This window comes from Pan paniscus, chromosome 1, assembly GCF_029289425.2.
Source record: "Pan paniscus chromosome 1, NHGRI_mPanPan1-v2.0_pri, whole genome shotgun sequence".
Taxonomy (NCBI): Eukaryota; Metazoa; Chordata; class Mammalia; order Primates; family Hominidae; genus Pan; species Pan paniscus.
In genome coordinates, this window is record NC_073249.2 from 180848503 (window position 1) to 180873095 (window position 24593).

Below are 24593 nucleotides of genomic sequence, written 5' to 3' on the forward strand. Positions count from 1 at the left end.
CTTGTATTGCCACTGTGCTTTTCCAATGTTTAGTTTTACTTCCCAAGCAAACACAAGGAGCTCCCTATGGGCAAAAACCATGTTTTAAACAGTATCTAATGAAGAATGACCACTGCAAATTGATTTACAAAATAAAAAGCACAAGTCAAAATATTCTCATATTCTCTAAGAACCCCCCAAAACTATTAATCTATGAAATTATTATTTTTAGAACGTTTAGTCCGTGAATTAAGTAATATTCTCATTTCAGAATAAATGTCAGAACAGCCCTGGGTTTCTTCTATAAACGGGCTTTCCACTACATGTTAATGCCTGAAGCTTTTTCTTCTGGTTGGAGAAAACCAGATGGTGATGAAAAGCCATTTCATGCAACATCTATTACTGAAAAGTCCATATTAATTTATTTGAAAGTCAGTCTATCTTTTGAAGGCATTAGGGAAGTTTGCCATTTATATTTATCCAAATATTTATTGAACACCTACTACACACTAGGCAGTGTCTTAGGAGGGAAGCAGTAGGGAACAAAAGAACAGTCTCTATCCTCATAACTGGAGTGAACAGTGCTGTGGGAAAAGGAAGAGGAAGAAAGAACAGAAAAAGGGAGAGAGAGGGAGAGGGGGAGAGGGGGATAGAGGGGGAGAGAGAGGGAGGGAGGGAGAGGGAGAAAAGGAGAAAGGAAATAAGAGACTGGTGTGGGAGTGCTAACTAGGGAAGTGAAATCTGATGAGAGAGCTGAATGATATGAAGGACTCAGACAAAAGTAGAGCTGAGAGGCAGAGAGAAAAGTAAAGGTAAAGGCACTGAGACAAGAACAAATTTGGGATGTTCAAGAAATAGCAAAGAAGTCAAGAGTGGATGACAGGAGGAGAGAATGACAGAAAAAGTAGGTTATAGAAGCTATGGGGAAGGCCACAGCCAGACTCTGTAGGGCTGATGGAAGGAATGAGATCAATCTCAAGAAAGAGATTATCATTAGAAATGATAACCATTTTCCCCTAAGAAACCATCAGGAGGAATCCAATCATGCCCATACCCCTAACTACCTCAGTCACCATGGAATGCCTTCCACTCTCTAACCTGACAGTCTCCCACTACTCTGAACCTTTGAGAAAAGCTTATACTTTGCCTCCTTGAACTCAGTATGTCATCAGTAAACTGCCTATATCCCCAATTTCTCTTCTGAGTGTCTGCTTTAAATTCTAGCTCCAAATGAAACGTTGCTACCTCCCAAGGACACCAAAGTCCTGGTGAAATCCCAACCCTTTACAACCAAGCTTTCCATCTATTTTGCAACTGCACCTGGGAACTTAGAGTGACTGAAGAAAAACCCAGAATCATGCTCGCTGATGTGTCTTTATATTCACAGTGACAAACATCAAGTGGGGCCTCATTACTGCCTGACAATCTTAGCACATTTACCAGAGTAATGTGCTTGCTCACTCTCCAAGACAACTAATTCACATTTTCTCCTTAAACCTCCAATACCCCTTTTCCTTCCTCAAATCTGTACAGAAAATAAAAATTAAAAAAAATTAGCTGGGCATGTTGGCACATGCCTATAGTCCTAGCTACTTGGGTGACTGAGGCAGGAGGACTGCTTGACTCCAGGGGTTCATGGCTACAATGAGCCAATGATTGTGCCAGAAAAAGAAGAACACGTACAGTTGGGCCAATTAGAAAACAAATAACATATTTAAACCCAATCATACCAATAATCATATTAAATATAAATGTTCTAAGTACATAGCCAGTTAAGGCAGAGATTGTCAGACTGGATAAAATAGCAGGATCCACTTATATGCTGTTATTTGTGAAAGCCCGAAACTACAAACCACCTAAAATATGCACCAACAGATGAGTGACAAACAAATCACAGTATATCCACATAATGGAATTCTACTCAGCAATAACAAGGAATGAATAATTGATTCACACAATGGATGAATCTCACAAATAATTATGCTGAAAGCAAGATGCCAGACAAAAAAGAGTATGTTGTATGCTTTCATGGATGAGTTGAACAATTTGCCTCTCAGGTGTATTCAATCAAAAAATTTGTCCCTGGATATTTATACTAAAATATACTAAAAACAAAAGTCAAACATAATGTTACTTAACAGGAGACTGTTCTGACACATGCACTAAAAGGGAATTGAAAACATTATTTCCAAGTCAATCATCCCACATAAATTCAACCAAATACAAGTCCAACACATTGTGACGAATTCCTCTCATGGTCTTGCACTTTGCTTTGCATTTATTTCAATAGCACTAGATGTTTTGGGTATGTATGCCAAGAGATGATATGAACTGTGCTCAACTAGGCACTGCAAAATAGGTGGCAAGGTTTGGGCAGAACAGTCACCAACAATTTCCAAATAACCAATAGCTGGCTGATGGGTGTATCCACCATACCAAAAGCCCATTATTTCTCTCTCCAGAGCATGGCTATAGTGACACTTGATTTCGTGGCTAAAACAGGACTCACTGATTTGCAAGTAATGACCTAAACCACTAAGCTGTATCGGATGTAGTTCAAAGTAATGCTTGCATACTTTGTGACAGAAATTGTGGACACTGACCACAGTATGGACTGAAATTCCAGTAACAGCAGTAGTTGCTCTCTCTGTGACTTCCATAGACCATAACAAGGGAAGATGAAGCCACTTATTCAGGGAAATGCTGGATTTTGTGAAAAAATAATCCTTTCAAAGACAGACTCATGCTGATTGGCAATTGCAGTGAACAAATTTCCATGAATAGCTGTCTTTATTATACTGGCATTGTACCACCCACAGTAAGGGTTGGTGATATGAGGAACATTTAGGAGCCATAGATAACAAATTACACTCCTTCAAGAAGTCAATGATTGGCAGGTTTGAAGTGTTGACAATAGGTTGCAATGTATCTTGAAATAAACATCTATCCATTGGGAGAGGTGAAATAAAAATTTTCTCAAAAGTAGAACCACTAAAAAAATAAAATTTGAATTTGACCCACCACAATTAAGAAATTTCACTGGTGGGACTCACAAGGACAAATTGTTTAGTTGATCCAATTCCATTTATATAAAATTATAGAAAATGCTAACTAATCTATAGTGACAGACTGCAGATTAGTAGTTGCCCAATGAGAAGCAAGGAATCGATTATAGATAGTCATGAGGAAACTTCTGAGAGTTATACATCTGTTCATTATCTTCATGTTCATTATCACAGTCATACAATCTATTATATTCCAATCATACCTCAATAAAACTATACAAAAATTTTAAAATGTAAGCAACATCATGTCCCTCTTCCATTTAAAATTCTCCTTGTCTCACTGAGAGAAAAAGCCAGTTCTGATGATGGCCTACAAGGCATTATATGGTCTGGATTCTCCATGACCTCTCTCCCTCCTGCTCACTCTCCAGCCACACCGGCCTCCTTGCCTTTCTTAGAAAATGCCATGCGATCCACCCATCTCAGGGCCTTTACAATTGGGATTTCCTTTGCCTATGTTTCTCCCAGGTTGCCTCAAGGCTTGCTCCCCTCTTCCTTCAGGTCTTTGCTCAAGTACAATCTTCTGGGTGAATTTTCCCCGATCATTCTATTTAAAATTGCAAACCCTCCCAAACTCTCTATCCCCCTTTCTTGATATATTTTTCTCCTAGCACTTATCATCATCTAACACACTACAGTCAGCATGTGGGTTCCACATCCATGGATTCAACCAACTATGGGTGGAAAATATTTTTTTAAACTTTTAAAATAATATAAATTTTAAAAATATAGTATAACAGCTATTTGCAGGGATTTGCTTTGTATTAGATATTATAAATAATCTAGAGATGATTTAAAGTATACAGGAAGATGTGTATAGGTTATATGCGAATATTATGTATGCTCTTTTATACAAGAGACTTGGGCATCTGCAGATTTTGGTATCCGTGTGGGTCCTGGAACTAATCCCCAATATATATATGATGGTATATATTTTGCACATTCATTTTGTTGTCTCTCTTCTCATCAGAAATTAAACTGTATGAGGGCAGGGGCTTTTGTATGCTTTGTGTACTGCTGCACTCCTCAATACCTAGAACACTGCCTGGCACACAGTAGGCTCTCAATAAGTATTTGTTAAATGAATGGATGAGTATGATTTGTTACAAGGATTAAAATAAAGAAGATACATGTATACCTGGCCTATGAAAGGTAAATCAAACTGTTATATCTAAATCCTTGTGTCTGAAAGTGAAAATTTCTTGAAACTTCAGGGACGGATAATTAATTCCAGCTTCATTTGCCTTAACCTTATTTAAAATTTAAAATAAAAGCCAAAACACTAAAGATCGTATTTCCAGGCCACATGCCTTTTTATAAAGGTACACATAATCTCACTTGGCAAATCTTTAACAGCTGCCAGGGGAAAAAAAGGTCAGACACTCTGCTACAGATACCATGACTCAGCTGAGATCCACAACAAGGAACTGGCTAATTTTTCCATTTCAACAGGCTCTGGCCATTTCCCCAGGATCCTAAGAAGATAAAGGGCAAGTCTTAATTCTTTCATTCCAGTAAGATGAAGTACTGGATATCTGCAGAGTTGGGTACACTAACTCTCAGCGGACGAGTGGTAGCCTGGAAGCCCCCTGAGCTAGCTACCTCATGCAAAGACTGGTGTTAAATCATCCCAGTCACTTGGCTACTTGGAGTGAGACTTGGCATTTCAATTTCTTACATACCTCGCCATGGTCATCTCAGTCAACAGCAAGAACAAGGGCTAAGGCATATCGTGCATTCTCTGTGACAATGTTGAATTGTAACCACATTTGGAGAGTAGTAGCTCGTTTCTAGCCTTCAAAAACCCCTCCCTCCAGCAACTAGCAGGCACTCGGAAAATCTGACCCCTGCAAGAGCTGCTGTAAATTTACTTAGGAAGCCTGCTTCCCACTGTGAAGCAACAAAGGGTATGGAATAAGATGCCTGGTTGCAGATCCCTTAGGTCTCTCCAGTCTCCAAATCTCAGAGGTCTAGCTGCTCCTAGGAACTTGAGCACTCCGTGACTGGATAGTACTTGGCAGGCACCTTTTAGAATTTAGAATGAGGAAAAGATCACTTCTGTTTCAATAAGTGTAAACAATATAAAGAAGAATGTGGAGCTGGTTACAGTCAAGCACTTCCAGATGCTATAATATTTCAGAGTAACAACCAAGATGTCCTGGTTAAGACGGGGAAGTGAGAGTGGGAGAAAAATACATATTCCCTCCACAATAAAGGGAGATATTATTACGTATCCATTATATTATTATTGATATATTATTTATTGCTTACCCGGATTTCAATACCCTCCTAACTAGTCTCTCTGGTTTACTCTTGTCTTCTACCCTAATCTGTTCTTAATATGAGCAAGCCACAGTGATTCTTTTAAAGCACACATCTGATTATTTCATTCCTCTGCTCAAAACCTTCCACAGGCTGCTAATTTTGCACAGGCACTTCTAGCTACTAGGACCAGCGTTAACTGTTCCCTTTACTTGCAATGTCCTTCCTTCAACTACACAATGGCAAAAATCCCTCACTCCTTCAAGGCTTTATTCTAATGTCACCTTCCCAATTTTCTGTTTTCCTGAATCCCCTTTGGTCTACCTTTTTTCCCAATAGCATTTGTCATCTTCTAACATACTACATAAACTATGTTTACTGTCTGTTTCTTCTTTTCTAGAGTGTGCTCTAAGAGGTATCCCAATCACCTAGAAATAGTACACAGGGCATAGGAGGTTTTCGACAAGTGTTTATTCAACAAATGAATGTATTTCCACAGAAGCAGGTAGTCAGAATTCCCCGCAAGGGCAGCAGGCATCAGAGGAACTAGGAAAAAAGTCTTTGCTCTAAGGTAAAGTTTTCCTCCAAGTCTGATGGCAACTCTCCTTGAATTAATCAAGTTTTTTTTTTTTTAACCTCGGCTCTATTGGTTTAGAAATTACATATTGTTTTGTTTTTTTCTGTCCTAAAGTAGTTGTTATTATTCAAGGTTTAATAGGTGTTCTTGTCTCAACAAAGTCTAAAGTTAACCAGCACCTCAACTCTCTTTCTGAACAAAATTAAAAGATCCTAGATCGCTTTTAACTCCAATCCTCCCACTCCCTTTCAACTTACCTATTATTACAATCTATTATTTCAGGTCTATCTTACTTTTACATTGCCAAATTAGTAATTATTATTTTATACAATAATTGCTTGCTTAGATTTACTCATGTATTTTCTAATTTCACTGCTTAACATTCCCTCTTGGGATCTCATGTATTTCTTCTTTGTTTCTGAAATATATCCTGTAGTAATTATTTCAGAGAGGATCTGATAGTAATAAATCTTCTCTATAGATTTTGTTCTCTTGGTTTTTGATGGTCTGAAAATGGCTTTTTTTGGTCACTCACTTCCATTGCTAATTTAGCAAGTATGGATAATTCTAGTGTCTTGTTCAGAGTAACTTTTTTCTCAATACTTTAAAAATATTATTCTGTAGTCTTAGGGCTCCTGTTATTGCTGTTGAAAAGCTTACTCTTAGCATAAGTGCTGTTCCTTTGTACTTAATTTTTCTTTTTCTGTCTGGTTGCTTTATTTTAACCATTAACTTATTTTTTTAGATATATTTCCAACAATATAAAATTCACCCTTTTAAAATGTACAACTCATTCATTTTTAGTATATTCACAAGGCTGTGCAAGCACTGCCACTATCTAATTCCAGAATATTTTCATTGCCAAAAAGAAACCTTGTACCCATTAGCAGTCATTCTCCATCCCATTCTCCCCACAACCAACCACCAACGTACTGTCTCTATGGATTCACTGTTTCTATGGACTCTACGTATTCTGGACATTTCACAGAAACTGAATCATACATTATGTAGTCTTTGGTGTCTGGCTTCTTTTACTCAGCATGTTTTCATGCATGTTGTGGCATGCATAAATTCTCCATGCCACAATTGTTAATCCTTTCATAAAATGACAAGGTATTTGGGTTGTTACTACTTTTTGGTTATCATAGATGCTGCTGCTGTGAACATTTGTTTACAAGTTTTTGCATGAACATATATTTTCAATTTTCTTGAGTGAACTTTCTTGCTGAGCTCTTTTACTTTAGTGAATTCTTGAGGGTTCTTTTAAGATATTCTCTTTGTTTTCATGGCTCTGCAGTACTGCAATGTATCTAGATGGGGATTTATTTTTATTTATTATAGTGGGGACTCACCATGCTTCAAGATGTTCCTTGTTTGTTTCTAATCAGTTCTGGAAGGTCTCAGTCATTATCTCTATGAATACTGCCTCTTCCCATTTCTCCATATTCTGTTGGACCATCTGATCATATCTTCTGTATTTCTTAGCTTTCATTCATAGTTTATATCTTCCCATTTCTGTCTTGCACTCTTGATAAAAATTTTACTTTGTCCACAGCTCTATTATTTAACACGACTGTTGCATTTTCAATTTCAACAACACAATACATATATTTTATTCCTCGAATTCTAATTAGCTTTTTGTCCAAATATATTTGGTCTTTTTTTCTCTTGTTTCTGTTTCCTTCTTTTATATTCTTTTTTGTTTGTTTTGAGACAGGGGATCACTCTGTCACCCAGGCTGGAGTGCAGTGGCTCAATCTCCACTCACTGTTGCCTCTATTTCCTGGGCTCAGGTGATCCTCCCACCTCACCCTCCAGGGTAGCTGGGGCCACAGGCCCATGCTACCATGCCTGACTAAGTTTTGTATTTTTTGTAGAGACAGGGTTTTACCATATTGTCTGGGATGGTCTTGAACTCCTGGGCTCAAGTGATCCGCCCGTCTTGTCCTCCCAAACTGCTGGGATTACAGGCATAAGCCATCACGTCCAGCCTCCTTCTTTTATATTCTTAATAATTTTAAATATACTAATCTTACAGTCTTAATCTCTAATGTTACTTTGTTTTTCTTTTTGAGACAGGGTCTCACTCTGTCATCCAGGCTAGGGTGCAATGGCACAATCACAGTTCACTACAGCCTTGACCTCCCTGACACAAGCAATCCTCACCTCAGCCTCCCAAGTAGCTGAGAAAACAAGCATGCACCACCATGCCCAGCTAATTAAAAAAAAAAATTTAGTAGAGATGAGACTTCACTATGTTGTTCAGGCTGGTCTTGAACTCCCGGGCTCAAGCGATCCTCCCACCTCAGCCTCCTAAAGCGCTGGGATTACAGGCATGAGCCACCACACTCAGCTAACATTCGTATTTTTTTGTAGAGACAGGGTTTGACCATGTTGCCCAGGCTGGTTTCGAACTCCTGGGCTCAAGCAGTCCACTCGCCTCAGCCATCCAAAGTATTAAGATGAAAGTTGTGAGCCACTGTGCCCACCCTCTAATGCTACTTTCCTAAGTTCCAAACTGTTTCTTTTATCTATTGATTTTCACTTAGGGGAGATTGGTTGGTTGGTTTGTAATTTTGTACTACAAACTTACCTTCAGTGAAGCTGCATTTATGAGAATCCTATGCTACCTGATTTGAGGGTATGTCACTTAATAGAAGTGTTAAGTTTGTTTCTGACAGATGAGCCAGAGTTATTACCAGCCCAGAACCAGCTTCTAGACCACACAAAGAGTATAAACTCCAACCCCCAATTTCAGTTAAGTGAAGGCTTACAGGTAGAAATTTTCAAGGGAGATGTCTTTCCTTTATTAAAAGCCCTATTTAAAATCCAGATAAGATTAAGAAAGTTCTTTTTATCTGTACATGCCAGTGGTTTTCCTAGTCCATTCCTGCACTGAGGGTGAAGTCTTTTGAGGGTCCTAATTGTATGTAGGGGGTGTCCATTCTAACTGCTTACACTAAACAAGCCAAGACCTCATCTTTTTTCCCCTCAAGGTTATTGAGACTAGCACATCTCCTCCCTGACCCCATTTTTGGAAGCTTCAAAGCTGGCTCCCACTGTTATTATTATTATTTTTTAGGTTCAGGGGTACATACTCAGGTACATAGGTAAACTCCTGACACAGGGGTTTGTTGTATAGGTTGTTTCATCACCCAGATATTAAGCCTAGCACCCAATAGTTACTTTTCCTGCTCCTCTCCCTCCTCTCTCTCCACCCCCAAGTAGACCTCAATGTCTGTTGTTTTCCCTTCTTTGTGTTCATGAGTTATCTTCATTCAGCTCCCACTTATAAGTAAGAACATGCGGTATTTGGTTTCCTGTTCCTGAGTTAGTTTACTTAGGATCGTAGCCTCCAGCTCCATCCATGTTCTCGCAAAAGACATGATCTTGTTCTTTATGGCTGCATAACATTCCATGGTATATATGTACCACATTTTCTTTATCCCATCTATCATTAATGGGCATTTAGGTTGATTCCATGTCTTTGCTAATGTGAATAGTGCTATAATGAACATTCGTGTGCATGTGTCTTTATGGCAGAATGATTTATATTCCTCTGGGTATATACCTAGTAATGAAATTGCTGGGTCAAATGGTACTTCTGCTTTTAGCTCTTTGAGGAATCACCATACTGCTTTCCACAATGGTTGAACTAAATTACACTCCCACCAACAGTGTGTAAGTATTCCCTTTCCTCCACAACCTTGCCAGCATCTGTTATTTTTTTACTTTTAACAACAGCCATTCTGACTGGTGTGAGATGATATCTCATTGTGGTTTTGATTTGCAGTTCTCTAATGCTCGGTGATATTGAGCTTTTTTTCTTATGCTTGTTGGTCACATGTATGCCTTCTTTTGAAAAGTATCTGTTCACGTCCTTTGCCCACTTTTTAATGGGGTTGTTTTTCTCCTGTAAATTTGTTTAAGTTCCTTATAGATGCTGAATATTAGACCTTTGTCAGATGCAGATTGCAAATATTTTTTCCTATTCTGTAGGTTGTCTGTTTACTCTGTTGATAGTTTCTTTTGTTGTGCAGAACCTCTTAAGTTTAATTAAACTTGTCCATTTTTGCTTTTGTTGCGATCGCTTTTGGTGTCTTTGTCATGAAATCTGCCCATTCCTGTGTCCAGGATGGTACTGCTTAGGTTGTCTTCCAGGGTTTTCATAGTTTTACGTTTAAGTCTTTAATGCATCTTGAGTTGATTTTTGTATATGATGTAAAGGAGGGGTACTATGTAGCTTCAGTCTTCTGCTTATGGCTAGCCAGTTATCCCAGAACCACTTACTGAATAGGGAGTCTTTTCCCCATTGCTTGTTTTTGTCAGCTTTGTCAAAGATCAGGTTATCATAGGTGTGTGGCCTACGATTTTAAAACCCCTGATTTTTAAAATAGGCTGTCTATTCTGTTCTATTGGTTTATGTCCCTGTTTTTGTACCAGTACCATGCTGTTTTAATTACTGTAGCCCTGTAGTATAGTTTGAAGTCAGCTTTGTTCTTTTTGCTTAGGATTGCCTTGGCGATTTGGGCTCTTTTCTTGTTCCATATGACTTTTTTTTTTTTTTTTTTTTTTTTTTTTGAGATGGAGTCTCACTCTGTCGCCCAGGCTGGAATGGAGTGGCATGATCTCAGTCCACTCCAATCTTCACCTCCCAGGTTCAAGCAATTCTCCTGCCTCAGCCTCCCAAGTAGCTGAGACTACAGACACACACCACCACATGCAGCTAATTTTTTGTATTTTTACTAGAGATGGGGTTTCACCATATTAGCCAGGCTGGTCTTGAACTCCTGACCTCATGATCCACCCGCCTTGGCCTCCCAAAGTGCTGGGATTACAGGCGTGAGCCACAGCACCCGGCCCGGTTCCATATAATTTTTTAAATAATTTTTTCTAGTTCTGTGAAGAATAGTCTTGGTAGTTTGATAGAAATAGCATTCAATCTATAAATTGCTTCAGGCAATATGATCATTTTAATGATATTGATTCTTCTTATCCATGAGCATGGTATGTTTTTCCATTTGTTTGTGTCCTCTCCGATTTCTTTGAGCAGTGTTTTGCAATTCTCATTGTAGAGATCTTTCACGTCCCTGGTTAGCTGTATTCCTAGGTATTTTATTCTTTTTGTGGCAATTGTAAATGGGACTGCCTTCCTGATTTGGCTCTCTCCCTGGCTGCTGTTGGCGGATAGGAATGCTAGTGCTTTCTGCTAGTGATTGATTTTGTATCCTGAAACTTTGCTGAAGTTGTTTATCAGCTTAAGAAGCTTTTGGGGCCAGGCGCGGTGGCTCATGCCTGTAATCCCAGCACTTTGGGAAGCCAGGGCAGGTGGATCACGAGGTCAGCAAATCAAGACCATCCTGGCTAACATGATGAAACCCTGTCTCTACTAAAAATACAAAAAATTAGCTGGGCGTGGTGGCGGGCACCTGTAGTCCCAGCTACTCGGGAGGCTGAGGCAGAAGAATAGCATGAACCTGGGAGGTGGAGCTTGCAGTGGGCCGAGATGGCCCCTCTACACTCCAGCTTGGGCGACAGAGCGAGACTCCGTCTCAAAAAAATAAAAGAAGCTTTTGGGCTGAGACTATCAGGTGTTCTACATATAGAATCATGTCATCTGCAAACAAGGGTAGTTTGACTTCCTCTCTTTCTATTTGGGTACACTTTCTTTCTCTTGCCTACTGCTCTGGCTAGCACTTCTACTCTTATTGATTAGGTGTTGTTTTCTCTCTCTGATTTGGGTCCCTCAGGGTTTTCCTCATGTTCTGCTGAAATCAGCTATGCATTTAAAACAACAATGATAATATCTAACAATTACTAAGAGCTCACTGGGCTTGGTTTAAAGCTAACTTGTCCAACTGGCAGCCCACAGGCCACATGCAGTCCAGGACAGCTTTGAATGTGGCTCAATACAAATTTGGAAATTTTCTTAAAACATTATGAGGTGTTTGGGTTTTTTTTGTTTTTTTTTTTAAAGCTCATCAGCTATCATTAGTGTATTCTGTGTGTGGCCCAAGACAATTCTTCCTATGTGGCAGAGGGAAGTCAAAAGATTGGCTTGTAAAACTAACAACCCTGGTTTAAAGCATTACATGTAGTATCTCACACCCTATGAAGCAGCGACTATTATTATCCCTTTATTTGGACAAGGAACTGAAGGCTAAGAAATGCTACATAGCTTTCCCTAAGTCAAGATAAAATAATAACATTATTTGAAGGCCTAATCTAACTTGAATTTTCTTTGCCCTCGGACTTTCTTAGTGTGGTGCTTCATCCTCAAATGATCTAAAAGTCAAGTATCCAGAAAATCAAGGGCATTTTATGTGGCCAAACTTCATGGATGAGAGGACAGCAATAAGTACCCTAGGGAGTGGCGCAAAACTCTGACGTAGGCACAAATATTGGGGAGCAGGTCTGCTATGACAGAGACTAAGGAAACAGTATGCTCCCACCAAAGTCTTTAGTCGTGACCACCTTGACTACTATTGTGACTATCAACCCTATATCAGGACACAATAAAGAGAGTGCTATCTTGAGCCAGACAAAAAATAAAGAGGTACAGATTATCTCTACACTGAACAATCCTGAATCCTTTCACTATATATTATAGCAGAAAAGACCACCAGCAATGCAAAGGAAGCATAATTCAGTCCCAGGCAGATTATACCAGCCAAATCTAAACATCTCTGCTACATGTTCCTGCAACAGTTACAACTTACAGGGAAAAGAAACAAATACAGGTCTAAACCTGAAATGCCAAGCCCAAGATATCATGAATTTAATAGACTAAGAACACTTGGAAGGAATCAAGGGTTTTAAAGAAAAGACATAAAGAGAGGGAGGAAATTGGCCAAATATAAGCCAGTACAATCTTCTGCCCTGGAATAATTTATGTGACGTAGTAGCAAGTTCCCTTCATGACAGGCAACTTGTCTCCATCCCCAGTCTCAAGATGAGGATAGGATTTTCCACCACACCTTAGTAAATCTCCCCACCACCAAGAAAACAAGATAATTCTGTCTTTGATTATTTGCAGTTGACATTCACACAGTTCTAATGGAATCAACCTGGTAAAAGAGATAGGAGAAAAATTTAAAAACCCTAGACTGGGCACTGCCTCAGATTCTGGGTATTCTAGGCATGCCTATATTTCCAGTGTCCAGGACAGTGCCTGATACATGTTTATTATTTGGAGAATTAATGAATGGGAGAGACTGGAGAATTAAGGAAAGGGAGATAATGGTTTTGTAATGTATTCTTAAAGCAGTACATCTCTTGGTAATCAAAGGAAAGCAGCCAGTGAGACTATAGATTTTTTTCTCTGAATGGAGTACACTTCCACTATTGAGGCCATCCACAAACATGGGCCTTGGAACTAGTATAGACTGCCCTGATAACATAGTGTCTGGGAAGTTGTGGTATATTTGGTTTGTCTTTACTAGTTCCCATGGCCTCTGGATTTCTCTGGAAGCTCCAAATTATAAGCCCACTCACAGGTTACATTTCTAGACCAGTAGCTTTGAGAGCTAGTGGTTGACAGGAAATGCAAAATGTCCTGTAATCACTATGTATTTTGGCCCAATACATACGTTTAAGTGTTACTAATACATACTTTAATCTGTTACTTAATACACAGTTTAATCTGCTACTAATACAGATTAAACCCATCCTGTATTAGTAACAATCCTTCTTTTCTACCTCCTTCCTCAATAAATTGCCCAGCTGTCTGGCCTGTGCCCAAATTTCCATAGCAGAAAAGATTAGAACACAGTTAGTTTCTACGAGGCAGCCATGGGTAGAGACGCTACATAAGGACCAGGCCCCCCACTTTCAATAGACCAGTATCATCATGGTCATTTTTATGGTGGTTGTTTTATCTTTTTATTATTCTGTTTTTTCTTTTACCCTCAATTTTTTATTTTTTATTTCATTTGTATTATTTGTCACATGCCATGATCAGAAAACACAGTCTTTTTGAGATAGGGTTTCACTCTGTCACCTAGGCTGGATTGCAGTGGTGCAATCTCAGTCCACTATAGACTTGACCTCCCAGGATTAAGTGATCCTCCAACCACAGCCTCCTGAGCAGCTGGGAATAAGTGCACACCACCACACCTGGCTAAATTTTGTTTATTATTTCATAGAGACAAGATCTCACTATGTTGCCCAGGCTGGTTATGAACTGCTGGGCTCAAGTGACCCTCCTGCCTCAGTCTCCCTAAATGCTGGGCATTACAAAGGCTTGTGCCAGGAGTCACCACACCTGGTCCACAGTCATTTTTTAATGACAGCTAATTGCAAGGTTCTATGTCAGGCACTTAAAATACTCAAAAAGGTGCAAGTATACTCAATCCTTGGCCTTCAGAGGCTCATAGCTGAAGAGACTTAGATATGTGAAGAAGAGAACTCACAACATATTTTGGCACAGGCAGTCGTGGCACAGAAGGACAGGAGGCTTCCAAGAGGAAGGCAGAAGATCTGAGGAATTCAGAACCCACAGTAGAGAGAGATACTGGAAATACCATGATGGCAAATAAATATGCAAGGGGACTAGAAAATAATCACTCTGAGGTGGAGGAGAAGACGAGAAGGCTCTAGAAGAAATGTTTCTGGAAGGATGGAGTATGGTGGGGGAGAAGATTAAATTAGGAGATTAAATCATCTAATGTAATATACTGAAAAACATTTTGGAGCTCTGATAGAAAATTTGGGGTGAATAAATGATTGCTACATAGAATATAAAGCAATGCAAAAGTGAGACCATTATTACCCTCAGGAAAACAAAAAGTTGCAAAAGAAAACAGACATAATCATAATGCACAATGACTTTATTAGAAATAATATTAAGTTGTATTAATTTGACACTGAAATAGATAAAAAAAATTTAAAGTAGTTGGTTTCAATAAATAAAAATCAAGGATGGTAGGAATGGGGTAAGGGAATTTCAAAATCCCTTTATTAGCTTTAAAGAACTAACAGACTTTTGAAATTATGTCCACATATTTCTTTGACAAAATAAAAATTAAATTTAAAATGTGGGTGGCTTACACTTATGTAAAGAGTACAAGAAAGGAAGTGATATTACCTAGGTAGGAGAATGTGATGGCAGTAATTATTGTGCATTTTAGTTGGTACAATCATGGCTCAAATCCAAGCTATAGTAGCATGTTTAAAGAAGACTGTCGCTAGAAAAGAGGTCTTGTCTGAGACCCCAAGAGCAGGTTCTTGGATCTCATGCAGGAAATAATTCAGGGTGTCACAGAGTATAGCGAAGTTTATTAGAGACTTCTCTATTACAGAGCAGGACATCCTCAGAATTCAAGAGGAGGAACACCCCTACCTTAAACATACTGCTTGCTTATATAGGTTGTTAAGGATAGTGTACTTCATTACAAAGGCTTGTGATCAGCTGTGACAGGCTATCAGTAGTGTTATTTCCCTATGTTACTACGGATTTTAGCAAAAATTCATGAGTGCATTATTATCTTTAAAGCAAAACCTATTTTTTATTTATTTATTTATTTATTTATTTATTTATTTATTTATTTATTTATTTTTTGAGACAGAGTTTTGCTCTTGTTGCCCAGGCTGGAGTGCAACAGCATGATCTTGGCTCACGGCAACCTCTGCCTCCCGGGTTCAAGCGATTCTCCTGCCTCAGCCTTCCTGAGTAGCCGGGATTACAGGCATGCGTCACCACGCCCAGCTAATTTTGTATGAAAGCAAAACCTATTATTAAACTAAGAATGCTTTTTGATCTTCAAGTACTGAAACATTTCATAAGTTTCATAAGCATCTTTTAGTTAGTTAGCATCATTAACTTGTTCCCTCAACCCTAAACATCTTGTGACCAACAGTGTCCAACCCCTTGGGAATGTAACCCAGGAGGTTTGGCTTTATCTGGCCTTTAATCAAGATGGAGTCACTCTAGTCTGGATGCCCCTGACCAAACTATCAGATGATCACATAAATCTCCTGTTCAAAATCCTCCAACTGCTATGGCCAAATAAATAAATAAATATCCAAATTAGTGATGAGCATGACAATCAAGACTCTTCATGGTATAGCCCCCTGTTAATTTGTCCCACCCATCATCATGCCTCCAAGAATCTACCATGCACACACTTTACATCCAGTAGTAAACAAGGCCATACCATTATGTCTCTATTCTCTTGCATATGCTACTGTTTCAACTTAAATACCCTTATCCCAAATGTATACCTAATACATGTTAATTTTTCACTTCTCAGCTCAAATTTCCTTCTCTCTGAAGCCTTCCCTGTGTTCTCCAGGACAGAATTGGGGATTGATTGGCTTCCATACACTGACACTGAATCTTGTATTATTCTTCTAAAGGGGACCAGGAAATGTTATCCTAAAGTATGCCACTTTGGCATAAGGACTATTTTAGCTAAAGACACTGAGAAGCAACAAACTCTCTGCCTTCCCCCTTTCTGCCTAAAAGTAAGGTATAAATTTCCCTTTTGTAAAAGTAATATAAATTTGCATTTGTAAAGGTGTTCTATCTCATGTACCAGGAAGATTCTTAATCACTGGAGATCATTCTTATCACTAGAGACAGCAGTGACTTGAATCTACATGACAAGTGTTACTAAACAACCCTTATTTACCAAACATTTCCTAGTCACCTTCACACAATTTACTGCCCCTAGCAGCCCAAGCCTTTGTCTAGTTACTTCACAATTAATCATCCTTTGCTAAAATGGTATATAATATCCCCATAACATGCAATTTACCTATATAACAAACCTGCATATGTACCCCAAACCTAAAAGTTAAAAAATAAAAAATAAATGAAATGGTGTACAAGCACCGAATTCTCAGCACCTCTTTGAGTTACTCATCACTGACTTTTCCCACATGAATACATGTTGCCAAGTGTAAAACTCTATTATGCATCTCCATGTCCTCATCACCACAGGTAGCTTTACTGAAGAAAACTAAAAAACTTTCAAACAACAAGTGGTCTTTGTCTTATAAAGTGCTGGAAAATAGAATAAGAGAAAAAGCTGCTTAAGTTAATTTACAACATTACTGTAATTTTGATTCAAAGCCAGATAGCAACAGTCTAAGAAAATTACAGTTCCATATCCTTTATAAACATACATGTTTTAATTCTGTAAAACTTGAGCTGGTTCAGTTAAAAAAAAAAAAAAAAGAAACCCACTACAATCAAGCTGGACAGTGATTCTCAAAGTATGGTTGGCAAACCTCTTGGGGTCCCTGAGACTCTTTCAGGAGGACAGCAAAGTCAAAACTATTTTCACAGGAATATTGAGACATCATTTACCTTATCCACTGGGTTGGCATTTGCACTGATGTTATAAAAGCAATGGTGGGTAAAACTTCTCGCACCTTAACAAAAGCAAACCTAAACTGTTCTAGTAGCGAATGTATTACTCTCCAAACACTTCTTCATAATTTTGTTACAATATATTACAAGAAGAATAAAGGACAAAAACTACACAACCATCTCAATAGATGCAGAAGACATATTTGACAACAAGACTGAATGCTTTTCTCCCTAAGAGGAGGAACAAGGCAAGTATGTTGGCTTCTACCACTTCTATTCAACATTGTACTAGAGGTTCTAGCCAGTGCAATAAGGAATAAACAAATAAAAAAACAAAAAACAAATAAAAAATAGGAATAAACAAATAAAAAAGATTGGAAGAGAAGTAAAACTGTTATCATTCACACACAAAACAATCCTATATGTAGAAAATCCCAAAGAAATTTTTAAAAAACTAATAAAACAGCCAGGCACGGTAGCTCACGCCTGTAATTCCAGCACTTTGGAAGGCCAAGGTGAGTGGATCACAAGGTCAGAAGTTCAAGACCAGCCTGGCCAAGATGGTGAAACCCCGTCTCTACTAAAAATAGAAAAATTAGCTAGGCGCAGTGGCGGGCACCTGCAATCCCAGCTACTCGGGAGGCTGAGGAAGGAGAATCACTTGAATCCAGGAGGTGGAGGCTGCAGTGAGCCGAGATCCTGCCACTGCACTCTAGCCTGGGTGACAGAGCAAGACTCTGTCAAAACAAACAAAAACAAACAAATAAAAAAACAAAAACACCTAATAAAACTTATATAAATAAGTTTGGTCATGTCACCAAATACATGTGTGAAAAACTGATTATATGAATTGGAGCTATCTTGTCATACCCAAGTAGAATCAAGACAAGAGGAAAAGAAAAGCACTCAGGGCACAAAGCACCAACCCAGAAATTATACTGCAAGCTAGCTGCCAAAATAACCTGCTAAAACCTTAAGACCAGTTTTATCTACCACTGTCATTCACCAATCAGAGCTTGCCAGCTTCTAAAAACTTTGCAAGTACCAATGACTTTTCTTTAAAAACAATATGCAACAATTCTCTTTCTAATAAAATCCTCGCAAGCCAGGCGCGGTGGCTCACGCCTGTAATCCCAGCACTTTGGGAGGCTGAGGCGGGCGGATCACGAGGTCAGGAGATCGAGGCCATCCTGGCTAACACGGTGAAACCCCGTCTCTACTAAAATACAAAAAAATTAGCAGGGCGTGACGACAGGCGCCTGTAGTCCCAGCTACTCAGGAGGCTGAGGCAGGAGAATGGCATGAACCCAGGTGGCGGAGATTGCAGTGAGCTGAGATCGCGCCACTGCACTCCAGCCTGGGCGACAGAGCGAGACTCTGTCTCAAAAAAAAAAAAAAGATCCTCAACCTTCTCTTTGCTCTGTAGACACACTGAAGACTACTCTACTCTGTTTGTATGCCCGAAATTACATTTCTGTTTTCCCAAAGAAAACATTTTGTTTAGAGATTTATCTCTATATTTTTATTTGACTTTGACACAGATAGACAAAAGTCAATTGTATTTCTATATTCTAGCAACAAACAACCCAAAAATGAAATTAGGAAGGCAATCCCACTCACAATAGCATTAGAAATATTAAAATACTTAGAAATAAATTTAACAAAAGAAGTATAAGACTTGTATGCTGAAAACTATGAAACACTAAAAGAAAATTTTAAAAAGCTAAATAGGCCGGGCATGGTGACTCATGCCTTTAATCCTAGCACTTTGGGAGGCCGAGGCGGGTGGATCACCTGAAGTCAGGAGTTCGAGACCAGCCTGGCCAACACGGCAAAACCCCGTGTCTACTAAAAATACAAAAATTAGCCAGGCATGGCAGTGGGCACCTATAATCCCAGCTACTCGGGAGGCTGAGGCAGGAGAATCACTTGAACCCGGGGTGGGGGTGGTGTGGAGGCTGCAGTGAGCCGAAATTGTGCCACAGTACTCCAGCCTGGGCAAAAGAGCGAAACTCCATCTCAAAAAAAATAAAAAATAAAAATAAAAATAAAAACCCTAAATAAATAGAGAACTTCCATTCTTGGATTAGAACTCAGTGTTGTTGAGATGGCAATTCTCCCTCAAACTGATGTATAAATTCAAAGTAATCATTATCAAAATGCCAGCAAGGTCTTTTGTAGAAATTGAAAAATTGGGCCAGGCACGGTGGCTCACACCTGTAATCCCAGCACTCTGGGAGGCCAAGGTGGGCAGATCACGAGGTCAGGAGTTTGAGACCAGCCTGGCCAACATGGTGAAACTCCGTCTCTAGGAAAAATACAAAAAAATTAGCCAGGTGTGATGGTGCATGCCTGTAGTCCCACTGCTTGGGAGGCTGAGGCACAAGAATCACTTGAATCCAGGAGGCAGAGGTTACAGTGAGCTGAGATCACGCTACTGCACTCCAGCCTGGGCTACCAAGCAAGACTGTCCCCTGCGACCCCACCCCCCCCCAAAAAAAATTGAAAAATTGATCCTCATACTTATATAGCAACAGAAAGCACCCAAAACACATAAAATAATTTTGAAAAAGAACAAAGTTGGAGGAATTATACCACCTGATTTCGAAACTTAGTATAAAGCCACATTAAACAAAGATAGTGTGGAATTAGCACAAGGATAGGCATATAGATTAATGGAAGGCAAGAGAGAGTCCAGAAATAAACTGTTAACACTTGTGGTCAATTGACTTCAACAAAGGTGTCAAGAGGATTCAACAGTAGAAGGATACCCTTTCCAGCGAATTCTGCTAGAAAAATTGGACAGTCACACACACACATTTGACCTCATACCATACATAAATATTAACTCAAATGGATCATAAACCTAAATTTAGGAGTAGAAAATGTAAAACTTCTGGAAGAAAATGGAAAAAAAAAAACAGCTTGGGTTAGGCAAGTAAGTTCTTAGATACCAAAAGCATGATCAATAAAAAATAAAAAATTATCAATTTTTGCATTTCAAAAGACACCATCCAAATACATGGAAAGAACCACCATAGACAGGGAGAAAATAATTGCAAATCATATAGCTAATAAAGGGCTTGTATCTAGAACATACAAAGAACTCAAGGCTCAATATTAAAAAAAAAAAACGAACAGATTTTTTAAATGAACAAAAATATTTGATCAGACATTCCACCAAAAAAGATATACAAATGGCTAACAATGAGATAAGATGCTCAGATCATTACCCATTAGGGAAATGTAAATTAAAACCACAGTGATATACTACACACCACTAGAATGGTTAAAATCAAGAAGAGAGAGTAATTAGTGCCGGTGAGAATGTTAAAAAATAAACTCTGTGAATGTGAAATGATGCAGTCCACTGCAGAAAACAGTTTGGTGTTTTTTAAAAAGGTAAACATAGTTTGGGCGCAGTGGCTCACACCTGTAATCTCGGCACTTTGGGAGGCCAAGACAGGAGAATCACTTGAGCCCAGGAGTTCAAGACCAGTGTAGGCAACATGGTGAGACCTCATCTCTACAAATAAAAAAATAATAATTAGCTGGGTATGGTGGTGTGCACTTGTGGTCCCAGTCACTTGGGAGGCTGAGGCAGGAGGATTCCCTGAGCCCAGGAGATTGAGGCTGCAATGAACCATGATCACACCACCACACTCCAACCTGGATGACAGAGTGAGACTCCATCTCCAAGAAAAGAGAAAAGTAAACATAAACTTACCATACAACACAATTCTCTGACTCCCAAAAGAAATAAAAACATATGTCCACACAAAGATATGCATGGAAATGTACACAGCACCATTAACGTGATACTCCCAAACTGCAAACAATATAAATGTCCATCAACTGGTGAATGGACTAACAAAATATGGTCTATCCAATAATAAAACATTATTCAACAATAGAAAGGAATGAATATGCTACATGTATAAAGTTCAAAAACATTATGTTAAGTGAAAGAAACCAGAAACAAAAAACTACATTTAGCAGCACATAATACAGAACCAAAAAGCAGATGAGTTATTGCTTAGAGCTAGGAATTAGAAGAGTAGGATTAACTACAGGTGGGTACAAGTAAACTTTCTGAGTGACAGAAGTGTTCTAAATTTGGATTATGGTGTCAATACATAATTATATAAATTTAGTAAAAACCATTGAATCGCTTACGTTGAATTGCTTACAATGGGCAATTTTTTATTTTTATTTATTTATTTTTTTTGAGACGGAGTTTCGCTCTGTCTCCCAGGCTGGAGTACAGTGGTGTGATCTCGGCTCACTGCAACCTCCACCTCCCGGGTTCAAGTGATTTTCCTGACTCAGCCTCCCAAGTAGCTGGGATTACAGGCACGCGACACTACACCCGGCTAATTTTTTTGTATTTTTAGTAGAGACGGGGCTTCACCACGTTGGCCAGGCTGGTCTCGAACCCCTGACCTGAGGTGATCCACCTGCCTCGGCCTCCCAAAGTGCTAGGATTACAGGCGTAAGCCACCGTACCCAACCACAATGGGCATATTTTATACTTTGTAAATTTTGTCTCAGCCAGGCATGGTGGCACACTCCTGTAGTCCTTGCTACTTGGGAGGCTGAGGTGGGAGGATCGCTTGGGCCCAGGAGTTTGAGATCAGCCTGAGCAACAGAGAGATCCCATTTCTAGAAAAAAAAAGTAATGAACAAGCAAGTAAATAAATAAAATTTTAAAATAAAAATAAAAGTGACTGTAATAAAAAAAAAAGCTGCCCATGGTGGTACATGCCTTTAGTCTCAGCTACTCAGGAGGCTGAAGTGGAAGGATCACTTGAGCCCAGGGGTTTAGGATCACCCTGGGCAACATAGTGAGATCTCATTTCTAGAAAGAAAATAAATAAACAAACAAATAATATTAGAATAAATAAAAACAAAAGTGACTGGAGAAAAAAAAAAAAAAAGCCCAGGCATGGTGGTATAATGCCTTTAGATCCAGCTACTCAGGAGGCCAGGTGGAAGGACTGCTTGAGCCTAGGAGTTTGAGGCCAGCCTGGACAACTAAGAGAGGACTCATCTCTAAAAAATAAAGAAACTTAAAAAAACTCAAGTCAGATGTTTCAAAATGTGCAGGCCCCTGAGACTGAATCTGAGGTACTTAGGGGGCTTTAGAATCCTCCTTCCTCTCCTTCTTTCCTGAATAATTCAGTCTAGAGGCCACAAGATGATGATGATGGTGGCCATGTGGCTGGGTTGGGGTTGAGGTACCTGACCTGGGATGTCAGAGACTGATGGGGATAAGGAAGTTGTCTGCTTGAAGAGAACAGTGGTGCCAGTCTTTCATGGGGTATTGGAGACCCAGTGAAGTGAGAAGGGCATACACACAGAAGGCTGGTGGTTACAAAAGGAGATTAGTTACACAGAGGAAAAAATGATCAGACAATCAAGTACCTCAACAAACTAAGCATCAAAGGAACATACCTCAAAATAATAAGAGCCGTCTATGACAAACCTGCAGGTAACATCATGCTGGGCAAAAGCTTGACACGGTCCCCTTGAGAACTGGAACAAAACAAGAATGCCCACTCTCACCACTCCTATTCCACATAGGAAGTCCTAGCCAGAGCAATTAGGCAAGAGAAAGAAACAAAAGGCAAACTCTCTCTCTTCACAGACAATTACCATTCTATATACCTAGAAAACCCCACAGTCTCTGCCCAAAGGTTCCTAGATCTGATAAACTTCAGCAAAGTTTCAGGATACAAAATCAACGTACAAAAATCAGTAGTGATTCTATATTCCAATGACGTCCAAGCTGAGGGTCAAATCCAGAATGAAATCCCAATGACAATAACCACATAACGAATAAAATACCTAAGAATATGGCTAAAGAGGGAGGTGAAAGATCTCTACAACAAGAATTAAAAAACACTGCTGAAAGAAGTCAGAAATGACACAAACAAATGGGAAACTATGCCATGCTCACAGATAGGAAGAATTAATATTGTTAAAATAGCCATACAGCCCAAAGCAATTTACAGATTCAATGTTATTCCTCTCAAACTACCAATGACGTTTTTCACAGAGTTAGAGAAAACTATTCTAAAAATCATATGGGACCAAAAAAGAGCCCAAATAGCCAAGGCAATCTGAAGCAGAAGCAAAAAGAACAATTCCAGAGGCATTATACTACCTAATTTCAAACTATACCACAAGGCTACAGTAACCAAAACAGCATAGTACTGGTACAAAACCAGACAAACAGACCAATAGAAAAGGTTAGAGAATCCAGAAACAAAGCCACACATCTACAACCTTCTGATCTTTGACAAAGTGGACAAAAGCAATGCAAAAAGGAATCCCTATTCAATAAATGGTGCTGGGATAACTGGCTAGCCGTATGCAGAATGTTGAAACTAGACCCCTTCCTTTCACCATATACAAAGATCAACTCAAGATGATCAAAGGCTTACAGGTAAAACCTAAAACTATAAAAACCCTAGAAGAAACCCTAAAATATACCACTCTGGACATAGGCCCTGGGAGACTTCACGATGAAGACACCAAAAGCAATTGCAACAGAAACAAAAATTGACAAATGGGACCTAATTAGACTAAAGAGCTTCTGCACAGCAAAATAAATTATCAACAGAGTAAACAGACAACCTAGAGAATGGGAGAAAATATTTGCAAAATATACATCTGACAAAGGTCTAATATCCAGAATCTACAAAAAGCCTTAACTGAACAAGCAAAAAACAAATAACCCCATTAAAAAATAGGCAAAAGACATGAACAGACACTCCTCAGAAGACACACAAGCAGCCAACAAACACGAAAACATGCTCCACATCGCTAATCATCTGAGAAATGCAAATCAAAACCACAAGGAGATACCATTTTACACTAATCAGAATGGTTATTAATAAAAAGCCAAAAAATAATGGATGCTGGCGAGACTGCAGACAAAAGGAAATTCTTGTACATTATTGGTGGAATTGTAAATTAGTTCAGCCTCTGTAGAAAGCAGTTTGGAGATTTCTTAAAGAACTAAAAGTAGAATTACCTTTCAACACAGCAATCCCATCATTGGAAATATGCCCAAAGGAAAATAAGTCGTTCTATCAAAAAGACATATGCACTCACATGTTCATCACAGCACTATTCACTATAGCAAAGACACGGAATCAAATTAGGTGCCCATCAACAGAGGACTGAATAAAGAAAATATGGTACATATACACATACCACAGAATACTACAGAGCCATTAAAAAGAATGAAATTGGCCGGGCACAGTGGCTCACTCCTGTAATCCCAGCACTTTGGTAGGCCAAGACAGGTGGATCACTTGAGGCAGAGTTTGAGACCAGCCTGGCCAACATGGTGAAACCTCTTCTCTACTAAAATACAAAAAGTAGTCGG

General features: G+C 39.1%; 1 protein-coding gene across 4 annotated transcripts in view; it reads right to left on the reverse strand.

The window, feature by feature from the left end:
• The window catches only part of MAST2 (microtubule associated serine/threonine kinase 2), a 238055-nt gene that overhangs the window by 78948 nt on the left and 134514 nt on the right, over positions 1 to 24593 (reverse strand). The gene's annotated exons all lie outside the window — the stretch shown is intronic.